This window comes from Myotis brandtii, unplaced genomic scaffold (genome assembly GCF_000412655.1).
Source record: "Myotis brandtii unplaced genomic scaffold, ASM41265v1 scaffold503, whole genome shotgun sequence".
NCBI lineage: Eukaryota > Metazoa > Chordata > Mammalia > Chiroptera > Vespertilionidae > Myotis > Myotis brandtii.
The window spans coordinates 796,573-806,115 of NW_005369181.1; positions in this window are offsets into that span (position 1 = coordinate 796,573).

The following is a 9,543-nucleotide window of genomic DNA, read 5'->3' on the forward strand; positions in this document are numbered from 1 at the left end:
ACCAAGATTACTCTATCCAGCAAAGCTATCATTTAGAATTGAAAGTCAGATAAAGAGCTTCACAGACAAGAAAAAGCTAAAGGAGTTCATCACCCCCAAACCAGTATTATATGAAATGCTGAAGGGTATTCTTTAAGAAGAGGAAGAAGAAGAAAAAGGTAAAGATAAAAAATTATGAACAGCAAAATGTCAATAAATACATATCTATCAACAAGTGAATCTAAAAATCAAATGAGTAAAAAATCTTATGAACAGAATAAGTTGGTGAATGTAATAGAATCAGGGGCATGGAAAGGGAGCGGACTGAATTCTCGGGGGGAAGGACCTGTGGGGGTGTGGGAAGAGTTTGTACAAAGATCTTACACTTATGGACAAGGACAGTGTCGGGGAGAGGGCTTAGGATGGGGTGAGAACCGGGTGAAGGGAAGCTATGGGGGGAAAAAAGAGGAACATCTGTAATAATCTGAAAAATAAAGATTTAAATAAATAAATAAATAATAAAAATAGCATTCCACTACTTGGGAAAAAAAAACACAACAAATATCTATTCTTCTGGACAATAATGAAGTGAGACAAAAAGACACCAACTGACAGAGTATATGCACCATGCATAAATCTTGATTAATGCAATATGCTACTTTAATTGGTATTATTCATTGAGCTGAGTTTTGACTACTTATATGTTCATTATTATGGGGTTTGTTTTTTGCACATTTATGCAACACAAATATTTCTAAAACATATTGAATACATTAAAGCAATATATTGACTCAATTTATGACAGTGTTTTCTTTTCCATTTTTCCAAATGTTTTATCATAAATGGTAATTGATTGTATCAAAGTTATTTTGCTACTATTAAGAAAGTTATCAGATTTTCTTAGATCTGTCTTAAAGATGTGAAATATTATATCAATACATTGCCTAATTTTATACCTATGACTTCCTGAAATAATTTATTTACTAGTATAGTAGAAAATTAATTTTTAATGCATGGCTGACTATGACTTCAGTTTTTTATTTCAGTAAGGGTGTCTATAATAGGCAGTATTCAACAAAGTATTTTCTACATCTTAATTTTTCTAGCATCAGAGAAATCCTGTTTATAAAATATATTTAGAAGTTTTTTTTCAATTTTTTGTAATTTAGAAAAGAACACAGCATGGAATATCTAAGAACCTTGTAATCTGAAATAATACTCTATTATTCTCTCGTTATTGTTTTCTCTTCCTAAAATTCAATTTAGAAATAAATATTATCTTCTCAGGGATCCATTTTATGCTATACAATTTTGAGTGATATGTATGATCTAGTTTGTAAACTATTTGTGATGCTTCATTTTGGCCCAGTGATATTGATTTCATACTCTGGCCTCTAGATTTGTTAGACAATAAACTTATTTTGTTTTAAACCACCAATTTTGTAGTAATTTGTTATGGCAGTCATAGGACACTAACACATCATTACAATTATTACCATTTCAGGTTACAGGAAATATTCCATTTAAAATGTATCTCTCTGATAGGGAAACATTTGGTATAATAATGAATATACCACCTATAATTCTACATTATAATAGAAATTTTTAAGAACAAAAATATTTTTTAACTAAAGTATCCTATATAATAAAAGGGTAATATGCAAATCAACCTAACTGCAGAACAACCAGTCGCTATGACATGCACTGACCACCAGGGGGCAGACACTCAATGCAGGAGCTGCCTCTTGGTGGTCATTGCACTCCCACAGGGGGATCACCGCTCAGCTACAAGCTGGCCCGCCTCTGCGGCTGTGCTAGGAATGTCTGACTGATGGGTTAGGCCTGCTCCCCAAGGGCTCACAGACTGCAAAGGGCTCGCAGACTGCAAAAAGGTTCAGGCCGAGCTGAGGGACCCCTCTGAGTGCACCAATGTCATGCACCAGGCCTCTAGTATTAAATAGCAGTGATATTATTTCATTTTCTGTGTTACACATGTGGAATTTGGGAAGACTGGTTATGTTCAGTTTCTAGGCCATATTTAACAGCAATAACAGAAATTCAAACACCCTAAATTCATCAAGGAAATCTTACCTGATTAACTCAGATACAGTCTCATAATTCTTCTTGACATGGCATTATCAAATGGTAAGAGGCAGTACAGGTATAAAACCAATGTACTATATTAAGCAAAAATTGTGAAATGGGAAAATAGAACAAAATAAAGTTGCTATATTTTTCTGACTAGAATTTTTATTTCAACTGTTTTCACTTCACTACCCTTATATGCTTACTTGTATGTATCTCTAAATCATTGAGATTACAACCATAAAAAATTTCTAGGAAATACGCACCAATATATTGTTTTGCTGAATATTTGGGATTATCCTTCTGATTTTTCATAAATTACATTATTGGCTGAACATGCATTTCTGAAGAAATGATGCTTTCCTCTGAAATTAAGATATTGTATTATTTCTAATGTGCAGAATTTCAGGAAGATAGTTGTTCAGGCTGAATTTTATTTCTTTATATGAACTATATTTGCTTTTAGAGAATATTCTCCTATTGATTATAATATATATTGTCTTAATTTTTTGAGATGTTTAGAAAATAAACCAAATGCTCTCTGTATCCCATAGATATATAAACACTGTGAGCCCTAAATCTATAGTAGTTGTACAATATTAAATACTGAATTTTTGTTTGTCTTATCAAAAACTCATAAGCACATACAACAGTATGGTGGTTACCAAAGGAAAATTGGGATGGAAGAGGTAGTAAATGGTTAAGGGGGTCAAATATATGGTTACAGAATGAGAATTGACCTTGGATGGTAAACACAAAATGCAATATACAGAAAGTATATTTTAAAATTGTACACCTGAAACCTATATAATGTCATTAACCAATGCTAGCCTAATAAATTTAATTAAAAGTAAATAAAATAAATGAATAAATGAACTAAAAAAACTAAATACTGAAAAACTAAGAAAGACTTTTAGGTAAAATCTGATACATTTTGCTCAATTTGGTTACAACATAATATAGTGATTAAGAGTATGGATTCTGGAGGTAGCATCTCTCTATTTATGTCACTCTTCTGCCACTTATTAATTATGTCTCAATTTTTTCAATATTTATGGTGATAGTTGATACATGTAAAGAACTTATAATATGGCCTGAAAACATAATAAGTATTTGGTAACTTTTATTGGTCTTTTATTATACCAACCTTGAAATTCTAGGAAAAATGTTTTAATGTCCCAAATGGCCCCTTGTATTTGTCACTGCACTACAGAGCTAAGGCATGATGTGGCTGCTTCCAAGAGTTTGAGGGGCAGGAAGGGACTGACACAGCAAGTCTACTTGGGCATGGTTTATTATCCTTTATCTAAATAATTTGATTTGTTAATATTTTAAAGACAATTATGCTGATGATCAAGGGAATTATTGGTCTGCAATTTTATTTTGTAATGATTTGTTAGATTTTCCTGTTAAGGTTATGCTAGCTTTATAATAGAGGAGGAAAATATTCCCTCCTTTCCTACTTGCAGAAAAAAAAAATGATGTAAGATTAATGCCATTTCTTACTTGAATGTTTAATAGAATTAATTAGTGGAAGCCTCTGGGCCTGAATTTTTCTTTTGGACAGGTTTTTAACAATAAATTAAATTTATTTAACAGCTATAAATCTATGCAGGTTTTATTGTCTTACATAATTTTTTGTAAATTATATTTTCAACAAATTTAAACATATTGCCTAGGTTGTTAAATTGTTGGCAGAAAGTTGCTTACAGTATTCTCTGATCATTATTTTAATGTCTGTAGGATCTTTGCTGACAATTTCTTTATTTTATTCCTGCTTTTGCTGATTCATCTTCTCTCTTTTTCACCAGGCTAAGGGGAGAGATTGTCGAGTGTATTGATATTTTTGAAGCACCATGTTTGTTCGTTTTAATTTTCAGTCTTTAATTTATCCATTGGTTCCTGGTATTATCTTTACTATTTCCTCCTTCTACTTGTTTTTGTATTAGCTTTTTTTCCCTCTTTTATTATATCTCAAAGTGGAATCTTATGTCATTGATTTTAGAACATTCCTATCTCTAATTTTCTGTAAGCACTCTTTTACCTGCATCCTAACATATTTTCCTATAATTCTATTCTCATATCAGATCCTTCTTTTATGGTTTTAAAATGAAATTTTATATATATATATAACTTTGCACTTTATGAAATCTGTCACGTCTGTTTTCCTGCCTGCCTTTTATAGGGAACTTATTGTTCTTTTGCCTGATTGACCCTGTCTTGCTCAATTTAGATTCTATTTCCTACAATGTCCCCATAGTGTGGAGTTTCATCTTGCCAAGATATTGAGTTGTTTTAGAGTGTTTATAAGGTTCAAACTGCTCCAGCACTGTAAGTCCAGCATTACTCATAAAAACAATGTTGAGTAACTTTGTCTAGTTTTCATTGGTCTTTTAGACTAGCTAATCATGTTTTCCAGTAACTGGAAATTTCAGCAGAAGCCAAATTTAGTTCCTTGTGCTTCTTCCCATACAGATACTGAGACAATCAAAGCCTTGTAGCTACCAGTGTTTTGTCCCCACTCACATATATTTATGGGTCTGTAGGGATGTTCAGGCACGAAGTTTTGTTAAAGATATAAGGTTCTTTAGTTTTACTATCCTAGTGACTTTGTAATTGAAGATTTTTGGAGATAAAAAGGAGCAATAGCCCGGCTGGTGTGGCTTAGTGTTTCAGTGTCCTCTTATGAACCAGAAGGCCATGGTTCGATTCCTGATCAGGGCACATGCCCGGGTTGCAGGCTCAATCCCCAGTAGGAGGCAGCCAATCAATGATTCTCTCTCATCATTGATGTTTTATCTCTCTCTCCCTCTCCCTCTCCCTTCCTCTCTGAAATCAATATATATATATTGATTGGTTAGGCCTATATATATATACTTAAAAAGGAGGGAAAAAGGAGCAATAACTATCATCATGCAATCACCATCTTCTCCAAACTCTCTCTTCTTGAAACTATTTTTATCACCATTTTATATAAGTGATTTTTATGCATCTATGACTTATTTTATAAATTATGTTTAACCTATAGATATTAAAATAGATATATATTTCAATAAGTGTAGGGCAAAAAAGTATACTTATTCTAATGGGTAGTCATTTTATAACAAATCAATTTCTAACCTTTCCTAGGATATGAGGTATATATTTATTAAATTTATCACATTTCAGCTTCTTTTGAAAGTAAAATATAGATGTCAGACTTAGTAAATGTCTACATTGTGAGTTTGATAGGATTTTTCAGGGATTTTTCTAGGTAAACCATAACATTAATTTGGTAATGAATATACAGCACAAGATAATTTCTGGAACTAATACCCACTCATTTCAATTCAGCAGAAAATCAGTTGGGTGAATAACAATGCAAAATAAATATACTGTGAGAGCATAATGGTTTCCCTATATTGGGTCTTAACTGTCTTTAGGGTTTTACATGTTTTGCTAAATTGAAATTTTATACAATAAGACTAACTCTGATAGCTATATAGCTTTACAATCCATGTTTTTCTGATAACTTCCCTTCTAGAATAGAAAAAAGTGTGAGAAGCTAATTGCTTAAACTCTAAAACATGCTTTTCTTTGAACTCAATGAAGCAAAAAGATAAATAGTGTATTACTAAAGGGAATTTAGCTCTGTTTATGACTGCTTGCAGTGTGAAATTGGTTGTTTGAGATCTCTAAAACCTTGCTTTCTTTTCAAAACATTGTATGCTAGTTCTGAACACAGAGAAAGATGGGAATGTAAAATGAATTTATAAAATGACAATACTTTACTTAATTATTGAATGATTGTTTCATTTTTTGTGTTTTGAATTTTATGAAAAGCATTCATGATGGCTTCTCAAATAAGGATGTACACTAGTGTATTTATATCATGTTGTTTTTGCCATTCTTTCACTTATTATCCACAAGTCATTCTACTAGTATTTAGTAGTTGTTTATTGTAATATAATTTTTGTGTGTTTTTTTTTCTGGGTGGGAGCATTTTTCAAATTAAATTTTCAACTAAGAATTCATAGAATTTCTTTGAAATCAGTATTTGGATTTATCACTGTAGTCTAGCCTCTAAACGTAGTTCTTGACATAGTTTATAAATTAAATATAAATCCATATAGTTTTTATAATTAAAAAACACACAAAACATATTTTACAAATATTACAAATTATATACGTGACTAAAATATATTTAGATGTATTTATTAGACTATAAAACACAAATGATCTTAACTAGAATTCTTATGCACATTTTTCTATGAATTCTAAGGTAGTAATATATATTTGATATACAATGGAAACAGGAAGTCATTAGATTACATCTTTTTAACCATTTGTATATTGGTATTCCATCAATTACAAGATTAACTGTGATTTCCACTAGGCTCAGTTGCACTATTTTGTCATTGTTCTTATTTATTTCAAGCTTATTACTGCAATAAGCCATAGTTCCTTGAAGAAAATAATGTATTACATTCTTTTGTTGTACATTTTTTATGAAAAAAATTTAAATATATAAAATGTTGAAGGATTGACATAAAGATCAACATATATAATGACCATAGGATTTATATTTGCATATACATAGGTTAACACATTTGAAAGTAAGTTTCAGAGCTAATATATATATATGTTTGAATAACTGGTATCTCCTATAAGCAAATTTTCATTAGTCACAACACAATAAAGCTATTGAAATTCTATCCAAAGTGAACAGACTTATTATATCCAGGTAAACATTAATATGAATAATGGATAACTTCTTCCAGAGTTAATACTAACATAAAGATTTATATAATTCACAAGGAGCTAATTTTTGTATGAATCAAGGGAAGAATGATTCTTTTTTTTCAAATTTTTTTGTCTATTTCTGTTACTGATGATGCATTTATTTAGATCATTTCTCAGTACGCCTCTGTTAACTTTTTTCTTTCTTAACAATGGGTTGAATTCTCTTGCTTTGTTTATTTGCTTTTATCATATGCTAGATAGTTTTCTTTAAAAATGTAGAGATTGCAGTAAATATTATTTATTCTCAGGAAAAGTCATGCCCCTATTTCTTTCAGGTAGCTAGTATAAGTAACTGAGTCATTAGATCTAATGCACTTGAGCTGAGTTTGGCTTTTTAATTGCTTTGTTTTGATTCAGCTCACCACTAGCTTCAAATATTATGAAGGCTGCATCAGAACTTACTCCTCCAGTAGAGCACAGATCTGAGCACAGTGAAGATTCTGTTGTTCACTACAGATGTCCGCAACTTATGATGGTTGATTGATGACTTTTCAACTTTACAATGGTGCAAAAAGTGATCTGTAGTCAGTAGAAACTGAACTTCGAAATTTGAATTTTGTTTTTTTCTGGGCTAGTGATATGTGGTACATACTCTCTTGTGATATTGAGCAGTGGCAGTGAGCCACAGCTTCCAGTCAGCCATACAATCTTGAAGGTAAACAACCAATACTCTACAGTGTATGTATTGTGTTAGATGACTTTTCCCACCTGTAGGTTAGTGTGAGTGTTCTGAGTACATTTAACATAGATATATTCAGTAGATTAGGTGTACTAGATGCATATTCAATTTAGAGTAGTTTCAATTTACAATGGGATTATCTGGAAATAACCTTATTATAAATCAAGGAGCATCTGTACATGATCTTCATCCAAGACACCACGGAGAGAAGTCAATAAACACTAACTTTCCTAACTATGGGAGAGCCCCCGCTCTTTGCAATGTGGATTCCAGTTTGGGGGTTACTCTAGTTTTCTTTATTCTATCATCCCATCAAATGCTTTCTATTCCTCAGAAGAATAGAAGGGCACTGCCCACTTTATAACCTTGCCTTAGGCAGTGAGGACCCAAAAATTCTTATAGGGTTGCCTTGAATCTCTTCCTGACAGCAGCTTGTAGCAAGCCATTGCCTTTCCCTTACAGAGGATCTGGTCAGACTCTGAGGGTTTCTCTCTCAGCTCTCCTACCCTGATTCTGGTTTTGGGCCCACTATCTTTGTGCACTTGTTAAAGGTCCATAGGAAAATGTTGCCAGTGGCTGATGGAGCACTCACTGAGGCTCCTACAGATTTTAATCTTTCATGCTGGCCAATTGAGGCCAGTTAAACATGATTAAATTATGATTAGGTTCGGTTCTCCTTAATCCCATCTACAGTATATTCTTCTTTGCCCCACTGTTCCAACAAGAATGAAAGTACAGTGGATCACTTCTCTCTTAGAAATGATAACTTAGATTCTGGAATTTAGTTTATAAGTTTCTTGTATGTTCAGCTATCTGATAGGATTAAATCTGACACTGTTTTGTGGGTTTTTTATTGTCTAAAGTATTACATATGTCTCCATTTTCCCCCATTGACCTCCCACCCCCCAACATATACCTTCATCCCCCTACTATCTGTGTTCTTGGATTATGCCTATATGCATGCATATAAGTCCTTTGGTTGCATACCTTTCTCCCCCTACCCCACCCCCCCTCCTTCCCTCTGAGGTTGGACAGTCTGTTCGATGCTTCTATGTCTCTGGGTCTATTTTTGTTCATTAGCTTATGTTGCTCATTATATTCCACAAATGAGTGAGATCATGTAATATTTATCTTTCTCCGACTGGCTTATTTCGCTTAGCATAATTCTCTCCAGGTCCATTTTTTAATTTATCCAGGTTTGTGTAGTATGTAGGGTGGCAGAAGTAATCTCTTGTAAGCTTCCATACGCTAATTGAAAGTTGTAGTTTAGTAGCTTTGTCTTTAATGAAATAATCTGGAATTTGGACACAAAATTTATGATTAGATCTCATGGACTATAAAATAGCCACAAGGGAGGCTTGGAAAAGATTCTAGCTGAAACTAATCAGTCTTAATACTTTAATAAAGTAAATTGGGAATATGGTCCACAGATAATTAGGAATAATTTGGTTTAAGTCCTTGCTCTCATAAGAATTGTTTACTTGTTTTTTTAACTTTCCAAAAAGACCAAAACTAACACATGATATTGACAGTTGTCTGAGTTGTCTGAACTTTTGCCCAAAAGACACGTAACCAGCAGAATCCCTAAGCTGTACATTATTGCAACTTCATCCGCATTACTCCTACACAAAAGAAGGGTCATTTTTTTTTCTTATTTCTCTCTCAAAGAAGAGCCATATAACTTTTTTTTAAATATATTTTATTGATTTTTTACAGAGAGGAAGGGAGAGAGACATATAACTTTTTATTAAACCTCTATTTTCATGCTGTCTTTTAAAGATGTCCTTCTTACTATGAAAGTTAAGTGATAAGAGATGTCAAGGGTTGCTTCTAAAAGAAAGGCTGGCTCTTTTTTTTTTCTTTCTTTTTTTTCAACTTTTTTATTGATTAAGGTATTACATATGTGTCCTTATCCCCACATTACCTCCCATCCCCCCCACTCATGCCCTCACCCTCCTGTTGTCTGTGTCCATTAGTTAGGCCTATATGCTTGCATATAAGTCCTTTGGTTGATCTCT